We start from the raw sequence: 16,305 nt of genomic DNA on the forward strand, positions 1-16,305 counted from the left end.
GTTTTTTAAATAGCTGCCTGTTATTTGCTCCATCCAATATTTAGTATAATTGATTTCAATAGAATATAGATTTTAACGTAGAATGGGCGGCTCAACGCCACTGCTAATTTTGAGCAACTGCATTACTGGGGTACAAATGTGTCTTACTTGATGATATCGCATTTGCCACCTATGGTATTCCCCATGTATGGAACTGAATGTCCTGTGGGGTGTAGAACATGCAGAGTGAGCGATACCGCCCATTTTCCTTTACCAGTCAAGTGGAATTCCAACCCACAGTGTCACATTGTAACGAATGAATCGAAAAACTCGGTATTCTTAGTCTGGAAGGAGACGGCTGAGAGGTGATGTTGTGGAGGTGGTTAGGGTAGTACATGAGTATGGAGGAGGAAAATCTGCAACACAGCATGGAATGAAATTATAGTTTAGCGGAGCAGGAGATGGGCGCTGTGTACAATGGAAATCCTGCCTGAATTCGACCGTTTCCCACCGGTGGGTTAATTTAAAATTACCCCCTTCGGGTTCCTTCATAAAACATTGGGTGGTTGTGTCGGGACAGTTATGGTGCTGGGGCACAGGTTTCTGTGTCCAAAAGACCTTTTCAGCTCATTGACTCTACTCTTATTCCTATTTTGAAAACCATTATTTGGCTCAGATTTCTAACACTTACATTTTCTTCTCAGGGAAGTGGAGAAGCAGCAGAGAAATGAGGTGAGATCATTGACTGTTGAATTGTCAATTACAACCACACCTGGCCAAGATAAAACTCAGATGCAGATGTTCAGGAATAATTGAACCCTGTATACTTCACTTCCTTTTCATATTAGAAAGAAGCTCCCCCACTCACACTCACGCACACACTCCAACACGCAATTAGACGTATATACATACATACACTCACAAATTCATATACATATACACAGACTGGTATACATAATCACATATATTCACACACAAGGACACATATATTTTCTCATACGTTCAGTGAAAGACACAGATACACGCTCATAATAAAGCATACACTCAAACTCAAACACACACATATTAAAACACACATACACACACTCAAACACACAATCATAATAAAACACACACACACTCAAACACACACACAATCACACAAACTCAACCATATTCAAACACTAATCCAGGCAGTTTTCACTTACTTCAGTAATTTTGTTTGCATCTGCACTACATCCCTTTAAATGTGTTTTTGTTCATTATCTCATTAAACTATAGCCTTTCTCATCTGGGGATCCCATATTAACAACAGCTCAATGAGAGATGAAATCCCTCTTTGTGCTCACTGAATCGATATCGCGAATCGGTTTGTGATGATTTCATCAAATTCTTATTTTTAGCCCAATGGAAATTCTGCTCGCCAAAAAGATTGTCCAACGGGTGGAAATATTCACAAACTATGTAATGGTGCCGCTCCACATGGTGAGAGCAGGAGATAGGTCCTCATTAATCACCCTAGACGTCAAACTAATCATTAGTTCCAGGGTAACAAGGAATAACCTGGCCTGGGAACAGTTGGATAAACACATGTTCCAGGACGTGGGCAGAGAGATACTTCTACATATAACATGGGATCCATGTCTGAAATCCAATCAATACCTGTATCAAGAATTTAATGATCTGTGCCATCGAAAATAAAATGATTAATTGACGATATATGTTGTTTTAAGGAACACAGCGCCTCCTGGTGACCAAAGCAGTGAGACCCTAACATGTAAGTTCAGTTTTGTATTCGTACATCCAAAATTCTCCTTTGCATTTAGCTTTTCTTGCAGTTAACGAAAAGGAATGAACACAATATTATTGTTACATTTCTAGTAACCGTTTGTAGACATTTTATTGTATTAGCAAACCAACTGTGAATCACATATACTGTCAATCATTCTGAATCATTTAGTGAATCTGACCAAGAATCAAAATAAACTCTGAATATATATTTTCATCATTCAATGAAAGTGATTTTTCAGACAGGGAGTGATGAGGGAGTGTAGTCAACAGATGCAGAGAGGATAGTCGGAAACAGGTCGCTGGACCCGGCACATAGATGTAAAACAAACCCCTTTTTTATTCCGACCCACTGTGCTAATTTGTTTCTAATAGGAAATCTGATCATGCATTGTTTTAAATATTTATATATTTACAGTACAGTAGTGTAATAGATGGCAATTGCTGAAGCAAGTGGAGTCGGTAATAGCATCACAGGTTTTTGCAAACATGCTGAGAAGCTGCACCACGCCACCACTGGTGGATAGATGTAATTACAGTATGCCAAATTTCTGTCGCAGATTTTGATTCTACAAGAGAATCAAGCAGAGGAATTTATCATGAGCACTGTGAAGCAACTAATTACAATCGGAAGTGCGATTTATAAAGAGCACAAAAGATTTGTATGGTATTGCTCATCGAATTCGCAGTGCAATAGGCATGTGGAGTCCGGGCTAAGTAGAGTCTTCAAGTGCAGCATTGCAGGGTCATCTTCTTAGGGTGTCAGTCGGAACCGAGGATGACTTGCTTCCACACTAAAAATTAGTTCTCAGGTGACTACACGCTCTGTCAAAGGTGGGGCAGACGGTGGTTGAAGGGGTGGGTTGGTGGGCTGCATGGGTTGACGTGCGCTCCTTCCACTTTTTGCTCTTGTAGGGTAGTGGATTACTGGACCGGGGTACACAGATGTAATTAAATTCCAATGTTGGCCGTCTTTCCCTTTTGTACAATACTTCACGTTTTATTGTTATTTAATGTTAAATAGCAAAACCCTTTCAAAGATGTGAAGCTAACACATTGGGTTAGGAGGAGCATCGAACTTCTTCTCCAGTAACGTTTAATGCGTTGTAGTGCCACCCGTGGTTAGATGGTGTAACAACAGTGTGAGACATTTACATATTAAGTTTCCAGAATAAAGGATCACATAGGTTATTATAATGAGAAAAGACTGAACAAAAAGGATGACAACATTTTAACAACAGCAAGTAAGATTTTGTAGAGAGGTAGCAACATGCCTGTATGATGTAAATATTTCGGAATCAAGTGTTTCCTTATTCAAATAGCTAAAGTTATTATCATGGATAAAAATGCATTAATATTCAACAATCGAGAGTTTAGCACTCATTGAGATCACAGGACAACTCTAGATTAGGCAAGCTATCGCTGCATCATCGATAATCCGAGAAACATCAAGTCATACAGTGAAAATCTACTGCCCATGTCGAGAGAAACCTCAGCCAACCCATCCACTTCCTGGAGAAACCGAGGAATTGAGAAGGGAAACTCAGCATAGGAGGTGCATTCACTTCCTAGTGGATAGTCAAATACCCATTGGTAGTTGTCAATGGCCAGCTAGTTCCCACTATTGAGTGTGGAGATGGTGTCCCATCCATATGATGATAAACAAAACCTCCATAGGAATAAAACTCTTTAATAAAAGAGGAAAATGCTCTAAGTATTTAAACATCAATCCATTTGTTATTGTGTTTTGTTTTGTTTAGATGCTGTTCTTAACCTGCAAACATTGCCGAGAGTAAACGCTGTAAGTTAAAAATGCACTGGGATTTTATTTTTCCATTGATGTGGACTTTTATCTCGCTCATTCCATCTCCTGGAACGATGTGTCCAAATATTTGTTGCCTTCAGAGTTCTTCTTCTTTTGAAATATCACAATTGCCTTGTCCAGTAATTAATATACATGAGGACAAAAATGTTTTTGATCACACTTCAATATGTCTTTAAACGGCGACAGAATGATGTCCAATGCAGAATAATGAACGGATCTCTATTTTTCTAAGCGGATTGAACAAATGTATTTGCAATAGAACAATAATATTTGAGGGGTGAGGTGTAGATTTGGGCCCGCTATAGGAACTGAAGGGAAATTACAGAGTTCAATTACCACGAATGCAGCTGCAAACACACTCCTGTACAAGCGAATCTAGGCAGTGTACAGCATTTACAGTTTAACAATCGGTTAATGTCTGGAATATGCAGAGCATTTTGACATAAACAAGACCATTTTCTATTTCACCCACTGAACCAACATGCGGTTTCCACGTCTTACACACAACATCCTAGTATCCCACCTGGAAAGTTAAGTTGTCCCTTCATTTTCCGATGCTGTCAGAGATAGGCGCTGGAACTTTTGGCTTAGAGTGGGCCTAAAACAGTGATCTGGATTCAGCCGCCCATTTTACACCTTACTGATGTCCCTTTCCATCGATGTCAAAGTGATCGGTGGCCGAACCCTTATCGACCCTTCAGCACCTCTGATCAAGTAGAAAATTCCTCCCGCTCTCTGTTTCGATCATGTCCTGTTGCCCTGCTGCTGCTCGAGTGTCCCTTCTTGTTTTAAACAAAGAGCATTACCTGAGGTGAAAACTTCATCTGCAAATGTAACCGTTAGCAGACAGTTAATACCCTTTAGAGCAATGCAATATTCCCCGTTTAATACTGCTCACTCCAACAACGCTGCTTTTGACATTTTTCGGCTTCTGCCTTGGAGCATCAGCTGATAGAATTTCGCTGAACTGTTACCAGAGTGTAGTTGTTCGATTGCATTTCTGACCATTTGCACCATTACTTTCAGAGTCAGCGAGACACCGTCCAAAACCTCGGTGAGGACTCCGTCCTCTATGCAGCGGTGAAACTCTAGAAGACCAGGCACATCCATCTCAACAGTACCGGACAATGCCATGGTCATCAGCATTTCACCCATTAAAATATTATTCAGCGAGACTTTGTGTTTGCAAGAAGCCATCTATAGAAATGTAATCTGTGAGAAATGTCTGACCCCACTCCAGGTATTTAGTTTACTTTGTGCGTAATTTAAACAAACATTTTAGAACATGGTAGCCAGGAGCCGGCCATTCAGCCCCTCGAGCCTTCTCTATGGAATGAGATCATGGTTGGTCTGAACCTCAACCCGGTTTACCCGGTTTGTGCCTAATCATTTGATATGCTCAATCCCTCTCTCGAAATCTCCTATTGTCCCCCAGCACAGAGCCTTTCTGCGGGTAAACTTCTAAATTTCTACAAAACTTCGCGTGAAGATGTGCTTCCTGAATTTGCTTCTGAGCGGCCTACCTCTAATTTTAAAATTACCTTGTTATAGATTTCATTACCAGAAGAAATCGATTACCTATAGCCAACCTATCAGATAGTGTAAACATTTTAAGAACCTTGATTAATTTACACAATAATCTCCTGTACTCAAGGGAGAACAATCCAAGTCAATGCAACCTATCCTCAGAATGTAACTCTCTAAGCCCCGGTAACATTCTGGTGAATCTGCGCTGCACCCCTTCCAAGGCCAATAGATCCTTCCTGAAGAGGGATGCCCAGAAATGACCGCAGTATTCCAGACCGGGTCTGACCAAGGATTTGTACAACTCAAGTTTAAATTCCATCCTTTTTGCCATGTTCCTTGAGATAATTGTGACTGAATCGCTGTTTCTGTGTAGCCGGGCACAAATTGCAAACTTGGCCCCCAGTCATGAATTTGAATAATCGATTAACCACCGGATTGGGGGCTATCAATTTCGCCAATTCTCTCGGCACCACCTTGCAGCAGGAGGGTAGAAGCGGTGTTTTAGTAAAGTAAAACTTCTTACTAAGCTTGCACATTACAGAACGGACCTCACTTTGGGGAAATTAGAATAGATCAGGAAACTTCATGAACATCTTTGCCCTCTCCACTACTGCTGGAGTTTCCTCCAGGAAGTCAATTCTGCTCTAAATAATTTGGTGTAAAATATGTTTTTGCTTTTACTGCCTGGGTGCTAAGTTTCACCATAGCAGAGCGCCGAATGTTAAATCTGGCGCAGAGTATCGCGCGCACCTTGAGGAATGGGATTGACTTTCCTTTCACTGATAAAAACGGGGTTTATTATGTTAAAACTGTGCGATTCCCCTCTGCCCTGCCAGAGTTTCCTCTCTGCGCTCTGCCCGGGTGATGCATTGTTGCAGGAAATAATTATAACTGTTAATGGCATTGAAGATGATTTAATAGCTTTATAATAGCATATGCATTTGAGCGTACAGCAATGTCATGCGTTCAGTATCTGAATAAAGGCATTACAATTTCGCAGAAGTCTAATTACACAGTAGTGGTGTTTGTTTATTTACTACAAGGTCCCATGAGGTTGGAAAGTCCAATAAAAACAACTTGCATTTATATCCTTTCCTTAAACGGTCCAAGGTGTTTCTCCGGAAGGTAATCAGAAAAAAATTGAGATCGAGGTATCTGAGAAGATATATATTCCTTGGCTCACCTAGAGTGCAAAAATCAATCTGTCTCAGCCTTGAATATGCTCAACGAATCAGCATCCACAGCCCTCTGGGGTAGAGAATTCCAATGATTCATAACCCTCTGAATGAAGTTATTCCTCCTGATCTCAGGAATGAAACTATTGAACCTTCGTTGCACCACTCGTAAGGCATGTATATCCTTGCTCCGATAAGGAGATCAAGATGGCTGAGACGTTAAACCGAGTCCCCGCTTACTTTCTCAAGTAGACATAAAGTATCCAATGGCACTATTCGATAATGCGCAGGGGAGTTCTCCCCTGTGTTCTGGACAATGTTTGTCTCTCAACCAACATCACTAAAACAGATCATCTCCACCTCATAACAACAGAAAATGCTGGAAAAACTCAGCAGTTCAGGCAACATCCGTGGAGAGAAATTTGAGTTGACGTTTCGGGTCGGAACCATTTTTCAAAATTGGAAATAAAATAAAATCGATCGAAGGCAGGACTGCGATCGACAAAACAAGTAAAAGAGACAATAAAAGGTATTCGAAAGCAAACGAGATGGTTATAGGCCGGTGGAGACAAAAGACAGCTGAGATTAGGTGTGAAGTGAACTAGCAGGCAAGAGACAGCTGCCAGGTGAGAGGGAGAAACAGAAGGAAATGCGGGTGGGAAGGAAGACCCAAAACAAACGGGTGGAAAAAATTATAAGTAAAAAAGTAATAGGGGACGAGGTTATGATCTGAAATTGTTGAACTCGATATTGAGTCCGGAAGGCTGCAAAGTGCCTAATCGGAAGATGAGGTACTGTTCCTCGCATTGCACTTCGTGGGACATTGCTGTGCACAAATTGGATGCCGCATTTCTGACATTGCAACAGTGATTGCTCCTCAAACGTACTTCATTTGCTCTACAGTGTTTCCTGAGTTCGTGAAATGGAAGACTTTATTTTTTCTTTCGACTTTAACAGGGTGGAAATACCTTGCCCTTACTAAAGCCCCCACAAAACATACTTTCCGCCATCTTTCACGTCCACACATCTCCACTAACGGGCGGGTAAACCTATATCGCTCATGATACACTAGCGCCCAAAGATAAAATTACAAACGTTGTGTGGACCAGCGGTCAGCGCTTTGTAAAAGTGAGAACTGAAGATTGGGCTGAAATCTGAACTGTGTTTCAGAAAGCGGGAGGACCAATCATCGGCAGCCAATGAGGAACAAGAGGGGCTGCTCGCTCACCGTGGACACCATCACATATTCAGGCACTACCCATTGAACTGAGCTGTTTCTGGGAGCCTGAGATTAACTCCTGCTCCGATATCATTAAATGTTTGAAGGTGATGAGTCTGTGGGAGAGGTGCTCCAAGAAGCAAACAGCAGCCCTTGGACAGCAGCGCTCCTCTCTCTGTCCAAGGTTTGCGTGCTTAGCTGTCAGTGTGGATGTAGCTCAGTGGTAGAGCGCATGCTTTGAATGTATCAAGGTCACGTGTTATAATTTTTAGTCTCTCCAAGCACATTATGACTGTAATTATGAAAATATAATCTCTATTTTCTCTGACAGAGAGCCAGCTGCCCAGCGATACTGATGGCTCACAGCTTTTAAATACTTTTCTGTTCTCAAGGTTTCTGCTCCTCTTTGAATATTTCAAAAACAGGTCTGTGGCATAAATGCAATGACCAAGGTTTAGTTTCCAAGCTGACATCCGATCTTTGAATCAGCAAGTGAGATGGAAGAACCACAGGGCGTCAAACAGGAACTAGAGCTGTGGCTGCTCGCTCAGCATTGTGATGTCACACAATCTGGCCAGTCTGTGACTGTGGGTGAAGAGCAGCTTCGGCCCACTGAATGTTTCTGGAGCCTCAGCTGTTGTAACCTGCTGCCCTCATAAAGCAACATTCAGCAACTGTGGTTAAAGAAAATGCTTGGAGATGCAACTTAGGCTCGCATACCACTGAGCTACATGTCCGGGGCACTAAGCTAATGACATCAAGGATAGAAGGACTGAGTTCCTTACTTTCTCAATGCCAACATTCATTTGCTGGACTTAAAATAAGCTCCTTTTTTGCTCCAAGTATGTACTGAATATGTGCATCTAATACAACTGTGGGTGAAGAGAAGAAACCAGGGCTCAGCACAGAAGTGTGAAAGGGGCATTGAGCAGGAAGACATGGGGACTCCTTGGGCTCCTCCCTCAGGGAAAAAGGAGACTAAGAGGAGACCTCAGAGAGGCCTTTATCATTATGAAGAGATAACAACATATAATCATAGAATCTTACATCACAACAGGGGCATTTGGCTCCATTGTGAGAGTGCCGTCTCTTTGAAAGAACAGTCCAATTTAATCCCACAGCCCACTATTTGTCCCATAACTATCCTTCTAAGAACATATAAGAAATAGGAGCAGGAGTAGGCCATTTGGACCCTCGAGCCTGCTCCTCCATTGAATAAGATCATGGTTCATCTTCTACCCCAACTCCACTTTCCTGCACTATCCCAATTCCATCAATTCCTTTAATATTCAAAATTCTATCGATCTCTGTCTTGAATTTACTCAAGGATTGAGCATCCACAGTCCCCAGGGGTGATTAATTGCAAAGATACACCACCGTCTGAGTGAAGAAATTTCTCCTCTTCCCAGTCTTAAATGGCCGTCCCCTTATTCTCAAACTCTGACCGCTGGTTCTACACACTGCAGCCAAATGAAACATTCTCGCTGCATCTAGCCTGTCGAGCCCTGTAAGAATTGTATATGTTTCGAGAGAATATAGGCCTAGTCTACTCAACATATATTAATAGTACAATCCCCCTATCCCAGCAATCAGTCTGGTGAACCTGTGTTTGCACTCCCTCTAAGGCACGTGTATTTTCCCTTAGGTAAGGAGAACAAAAGTTTTCACTGACAGTCTGAATGCTTATCCTCACATATAGCATGTACATTGCACTTGTTGACTAGGATCAGTTTCTGAGGATCCTCGTTCTCTATCTCACATCAGTTCCCTTTAGTCAGTCCACTATCAATCAGACTAATCCCGTTGTAACCCTCTAGCTCCCTACGAGGTGTTACCGAGATCTGGAGCAAACTGTTCAGATGCTGCTGCCGACTTCCTTTCGTTAAGTTTCTGCTCATCTCCCCTGTAAACATTAAAAGAAACTGCAGCAAAGCAGCAATTGTGAAGGTTTTGTGACCAGACCAAAATCCGATGTCCGAAACAGAAAGTGAGGTGGAAGAACGACAGGGAGTCAAACAGGAACAAGAGCTGTGACTGCTCGCTCTGCATTGTGAATACACACGATCCCGTCAGCCAGCGGCTGCTGTGAGCTGAGATGTTGAGGAGTCCGGGTTGATGAAGAGCAGCACCCGGCCAATTCAATGCTGCTGGAGCCTCAGATGTTGGAACAACTTGCTGCCCTCATGAAAAGTGGATGTTTAAACTAGTGGATGGGGTGCCGAGCAAGCGCACTGTAATCAAGGGAAAAATTAACGGGCACTTGGGAGCTTTAAATTAGTGAAGTAGAGCCACCACGAATTTGTAAAAGGCAGATCGTGTTTGACTAATTCAATTCAAATTTCTGCTAAAGTAACAGGGCGGATTGATGAAGGGAATGCAATGGATGTTGTCTACATGGATTTTAGGAAGGCATTTGACAAATTACCACATAGAAGGCTGGGTACCAACATTGCGCCACATGGAATAGGCAAGTTAGATAAGGAATTGGCTTAAGGACAGAAAACATCGTGTTGTGGTAAATGGTTGCCTTGCAGACTGGAGAATCGTAGACAGTGGTGTTTCGCAAGTGTCTGTGTTGGTGCCACTGCTTTTTTGAAATGTTTAAATGACCTGCATATTTGTATACAGAGTAGAATTTCTAAAATTGCTGATGACACCAAACTTGGGGGTGGGTGACAAACAGTGGGGTAAATACCAATAGACTGCAACAGGACATAGATAGGCTAGCAAAATGGGAAGACAAGTGGCAGATGGAATTTAATACAGAGAAGTATGAGGTGATGCATTTTGGCAGAAATAACAGGGAGGGGCAATATACACTTCATGGCACAGTTTTAAAGAGTGTGCAGGGAGAGAGGGACCTGGGAATTAATGTGCATACGTCCCTGAAGGTGGCAGGACATATTAGGAGTGTGGTTAGCAAAGCATATGGGATATTGGGCTTCATAAATAAAGGTATTGAGTACAAAAGTACTGAAGTTATGATGAACGTTTATAAAGCACTGGTTATGCCATAACGGGAGTATTGCGCTCAGTTGTGGTCACCACATTTAAAAGAGGAGATTAACACAATAGCAAGGATGGATATTAGCACTAATTATGTGGTACCCGTAGGGTTAGAGCTGACACTTACCTAGGGGCAGAAAAAGATAGTGGGAGTTGTATACAAACACCCAAAAAGTAATACTGAGTTTGGGGCTGACATTAAACGGGAAATTAGAGAAGCGTGGAATAAGGGCACAGCAGTTATCATGGGTGACTTTAATCTACACTTAGATTGGGCTAACCAAATTAGTAACAATACTATGGACGAGGAAATAGTAGACTGTATACGGGATGGTTTCCTGGACCAATTTGTCGAGGAAACAACTAGAGATCAGACCATCTTAGACTGGGTATTATGTAATGAGAACGGATTAATTAGCAATGGTGTTGTGTCCGGCCCCCTGGGGAGGAGCGATCGTAATATGATAGAATTCTTCATTAAGGTGGAGAGTGAAGTAGTTGAATCAGAGACTAGAGTCCTGAATTTAAATAAAGGAAACTACGATGTTATGAGGCAGACAAAGGGATTAATTAATAGGGGGAAAATATAATATGAGAGTAAGCTTGCAGGGAACATCAAAACGCACTGGAAAAGTCTTTATAGATATGTGAAGGGCAAAAGATTGGTGAAGTGAAGCGTAGGTCCCTTGCACTCAGAATCAGTGGAATTTATACTGGGGAACAAAGAAATGGCGAAACAATTAAATACATACTTTGGTTCTGTCTTCACAAAGGAGGACACAAATAACCTTCCAGAGATGTCGGGGAACATAGGTTTGAATGAGAGGGTGGAATTCAATGAAATCAGTATTTTTAGGGAAATTGTGTTAGGGAAATTGACGGCATTTAAGGCCGATAAATCCCCAGGGCTGGATAATCTACATCCTAGGCTACTTACAGAAGTGGCCCTAGAAATAGTAGATGCATTGCTGGTCATCTTCCAAAATTCTATAGACACTGGAATAGTCCCCATAGATTGGATGGCAGCTAAATTAACCCCACTATAAGAAAGGTGGTAGCGAGAAAACGGGGAATTATAGATCGGTAAGCCTGACATCGGTATTGGGGAAAATGCTAGAGTCCATTATAAAAGATGTAATAGCAGAGCACTTGTAAAATAGTGACAGGATCGGACAAAGTCAACATGGGTTTACAAAAGGTTAATCATGCTTGAATAATCTACAGGAATTTTTTGAGGATGTATCCATTGAATATATAAGGGAGAACCAGTGGATGTGGTGCATTTGGACTAACAGAAGGCTTTCGATAAGGTCCCGCATAAGAGAGCAGCTTGCTAATTTAAAGCACATGGCATTGGGGGGAATGTATTGAATTGAATAGAGAACCGGTTGACAGACAGGAAGCAAAGAGTTGGAATAAACGGGTCTTTTTCCCAGTGGCAGGCAGTGATTAGTCGGGTACCACAGGGATCGGTGCTAGGACCACAGCTGTTCACAATATACATTAATGATCTAGTCGGGGGAACTAGCTGTAATATCTGCACGTTTGCAGACGACACAAAGCTGGGTGGGGGAGTGTGCTTTGAGGAGGATGCAGTGAAACTCCAGTATGATATGGACAGGTTGGGTGATTGGGCAGATGCATGTCAGATGCAGTACAATGTGGGTAAATGTGAGGTTATCAACATTGGTGACAAGAACAGGAAGACAGATTATTATCTGAAAGGCAACAGATTCGGAAAAGGGGAAGTACAAGGAGACCTGGGTGTCCTTGTGCATCAGTCGCTGAAGGTAAGCATGCAGGTGCAGCAGGCGGTTAAGAAGGCAACTGGTATGTTGGCCTTCACAGCGAGAGGATTCGAGTAAAGGAGTAAGGATGTCTTGCTGCAGTTGTACAGGGTCTTGGTGAGACCACACCTTGAGTAATGTGTGCAGTTTCCGTCGCCTTATCTGAGGAAGGATGTTCTTGCCATGGAGGGAGTGCAGCAAAGATTCACCAGACTGATACCTGGGATGGCAGGAATGACGTATGAATAGAGATTGGGTCAATGAGGCTTATATTCGCTGGAGTTTCAAATAATAAGGGGGGATCCATTGAAACTTATAGAATTCTAACAGGACTAGACAGACGAGATGCAGGAAGGGTGTTCCCGTTGGTGCAGGAGTCCAGAACCAGGGTTTACAGTCTAAGGATAAGGGGTAAGCCATTTAGGACTGAGATGAGGAGGAATTTCTTCACCCAGAGAGTGGTAAACCTGTGGAATTCTCTACCAGAGAAGGCAGATGTGGCAAAATTATTAAATATATTCAAGAAGGAGCTAGATATATTTCTTAAGGCTAAAGGGATCAAGGGATATTACAGAAAGCAGGGACCAGGTTCTGAATTTGGATGATCAGCCATGATCTCATTAAATGATGGGACAGGCTCGAGGGGCCGTATGTCCTACTCCTGCTCCTATCTTCTATGTTTCTTTGTTTGTATGTTTCTCAGAAGGATGTGAAGACACTTGAGAGGGTGCAGAGGAGATTTAACGGTGATGGGGGATCTTAGTTACAAGGACAGGTTGGAGAAGCTGGATTTTTATCATTACAGCAAAGGAGGTTGAGGTGTGACTTGATAGAGGTGATTATGACAGGTTTGCCTTGGCTACACGGGGAAAGGCTCTTCCCAACAGCTGATGTTACAATGACTAGGGGACACAGATTTAACCTTTTGGGCAAAAGATACAGGTGGGATGTGCGGAAAAACGTTTTGATTGAGCGAGTGGTGACGATCTGGAAGTCGCTGCCGTAAGAAGAGGCTGGAAGTGGAGACACTCAAATTTTTCTAACGGAGACTGGATAGGCACTTGAGGGAATTAAAGTTGCAGGGCTACAGGGTAAGAGCGGGGGAATAGCACTGACTGGATTTCTCTATAGACAGCCGGCAAGGACGCAATGGGCCGAATGACCTCCATCTGTGCCGTTATGATTCTATGACTATGTTTGAAACGATTGCTTAAGGATTCAATGCCGCATGCCCCCGAACGGAGATAATCGGCCACAGAAATGTCCTTATGACTGTGTAGGTATGAGGTTAATTTAGAACAAATTGTTTATACAATTAAGTTAATTCACATCTAAAAACAGGCTGTGCAGTGCGATTTTGAACTGAGTGCGTTTTAAACAGAGTAGTGCGAGTTGTGTGAATCAGGGAGTTAGGTGAGGAGTGGGAGGAGGAGTTCCCTTGCTTCGCCTTTGCTTTTCCTAACTTTTCACCCTGTAGGAATTGGTTCTTACTTTACACCAAGTAAAGAGCTCGAGAGCAGGAGCAGTCAAACAACAACAGCGAAACCACTAAAATGACCTCACAACCATGGAAGGAGCTGATTGCTAAGTAGGACCTGGTGACTATATGTACATTCCAGTCGTTAAAGTAAAAGTAAGGTCTATAGATTAGAATAAGTAGTGTTTAAATAATATAAGGTCCCTAGTGTAATTAATGGCCCAGAAATTAGGGTCGGGGGCTTCCCGCGGGTGCAAGCCCCCGACCTACACTTACCTAGCATGCCGACATTTCAGACCTCGGCCTGTGTGGAAGCGTCTGTGGCCCGGTCCAGGTCCCGGCGCGCTGTGCTAGCGTGATCCAGTGACGTAGTTAGTTCGATGAGCCAGCTGGGATCACGTGAGTACTGGGCAACTAATCGGAGGTTGCAAAAGTTCATTCATGAGTTTGATAGTAAGAACTGTCAAACTCATGAAAACTCCGGGCGCCCAAAACAGTACTTAAACTTAAAATAAATGTTAAAAAAATCCCACTAATTAAATGAACTATTAATAACATTAAAAAACTATTTAAAAAATTATTCAAATTTCGGAAAACATTTTTTTTCACGAAATCGTGTCCAAAAATACACTTACCTTACTGTAAATTCTACTAAAATAATAAACCTGTGGAAAAAAAATTCTAACTTTAATTATTGGACCACTTACCTTTTAAAATGCAGTCCTTATGCCCGATTTTTACATTTCTAAAATCTAAAGACTTACCCTCACGGAAAAATCTGTAAAAAAAAACGTAAGTGCAAAGCGCACGCAGAGACTCCCTTGCGCACACGTTCGTTCAGAGGTCCGGAAATGCCGGTTTCCCATGCATGCGCTATGCATGAAAGAAATTGGCACTTCCATCGGGTCCACGTGTGGGTACTCCGTCCATACTCACGTGTTGGGACCCGAATTACTGGGACATTATTCTTTAATTTAAAGAAAGTAAAGGGAGTAAATTAAGAGTAGGGCATGGCAGGGCAGCTCGGCAGTGTGGAGTGCTCCTCCTGTGCTATGTGGGAAGTCAGGGACACTTTCTGTGTCCAGGGCGAACATGTGTGCAGGAAGTGTCTCCAGCTGCAGCTAGTCGAAATCCGCCTTTCGGATCTGGAGCTGTGGCTGGGGTCACTGCGGAGCATCCGCAAAGCTGAGATCTTCGTGGATAACATGTTTAACGAGGTGGTCACACCGCAGGTAAACAGTGCACAGGCAGACAGGGAATTGGTGACCGCCAGACAGAGTAAAAGAACTAGGAAGGTAGTGCAGGAGTCCCCTGGGTCCATCTCCCTCACCAACATATTTTCTGCTTTGGATACTGATGGGGGAGATTGTTCTTCGGGAATGCAGCAAGAGCCAAGTCCGTGGCACTAGCAGTGGCTCAGCTGCACAGATGGGGAGGAAAAAGATTTGGTGAGCAATACTGATAGGTCATTCGAACGTATGGGGAACAGATAAACATTTCTGTGGCTGCAGACGTGACTCCGGGATGGTATTTTGCCTCCCTGCTGCCAGGGCCAATGATATCACTGAACGGCTGTAGGGCATTCTTGAGGGGGAGGGTGAAAATCGGAAGCCATGGTTCACATTGGTAACAAGGACATGTGTAGAAAGAGGGATGAGGTACTTCAATAAGAATTTAGGGAGCTAGGTAGCAGATTAAAAGCAGGACCTCAAAGTTTGTAATCTCTGGATTTCTCCCGGTGCCAAGTGCTAGTGAGTATAGGAATAGGAGGATAGAGCTGATGAATGTGTGGATAAAGAGTTGGTGCAGGAGGGAGGGCTTAAGTTTCCTTGATCACTGGGTCTGCTTCTGCGGAAGGTGGGACCTGAACAAGTCGGAAGGGATGCTCCTGAACCGGAACGGGACCAAAATCCTTGTGGGGAAGTTTGCTAGTACTGTTGGGGGGGTGGTTTAAAATAACTTGACAGAAGGATGGGATACGGAGTGCAGCTATAGAAGGGGTCGCTGCACAGCCAAATATAGAGGAAAAAACAAGTAATCCTGTAAGGCAGAGCAAATATGTAATGGCACAAGGGTGTATGTCAAGGCTGGGTGTCATTTGTATTAAGGCGAGGAGTCTTGCGAGTAAGGCAGCTAAATTGAAGGTGTTGGTGCAACCATGGGGGTAGGAAATTGTTGCTATCACAGAGACATGGTTGAGGGAGGGGCAGGACTGGCAGCTCAATATTCCGGGGTATAGAATTTTCTGGCGAGACAGAGGGGTGTGTAAAAGAGGAGGGCTTGTCACAATATTAATCAAGGAGTCAATTACTGCTGTATGGAGGGATGATATCTTAGCAGGTTCCTCTAATGTGGCCATATGGGTAGAACTTACAAACGAGAATGGTGCCAGCACTTTGCTGGGAGTGTACTATAGGCCCCCAAACAATCAGGGGGAAATAGAGGAACAGATATGTAGGCAAATATCAGAGAAGTGTAGAAATATTAGGGCAATAATAGTAGGGGATTTCAGCTTACCCAATATTAACTGGGATAGACCGAAT

The 16,305-nt window shown here is 42.9% G+C and overlaps 1 long non-coding RNA gene across 1 annotated transcript; it reads left to right on the forward strand.

Annotated features, from left to right (window-relative positions):
* Position 1: 1 nt before the first annotated feature.
* Positions 2-6,106, forward strand: LOC147087179 (uncharacterized). The gene is made up of 3 exons (XR_015075597.1): positions 2-1,735; positions 3,507-3,547; positions 4,598-6,106. It is a non-coding gene; the product is annotated as an uncharacterized LOC147087179 (long non-coding RNA).
* Positions 6,107-16,305: the final 10,199 nt, after the last annotated feature.

Source organism: Somniosus microcephalus, unplaced genomic scaffold, assembly GCF_052327205.1.
Source record: "Somniosus microcephalus isolate GS21.2 unplaced genomic scaffold, FLI_Smic_1.0 unresolved_chr6, whole genome shotgun sequence".
In the NCBI taxonomy this organism is placed as follows: domain Eukaryota; kingdom Metazoa; phylum Chordata; class Chondrichthyes; order Squaliformes; family Somniosidae; genus Somniosus; species Somniosus microcephalus.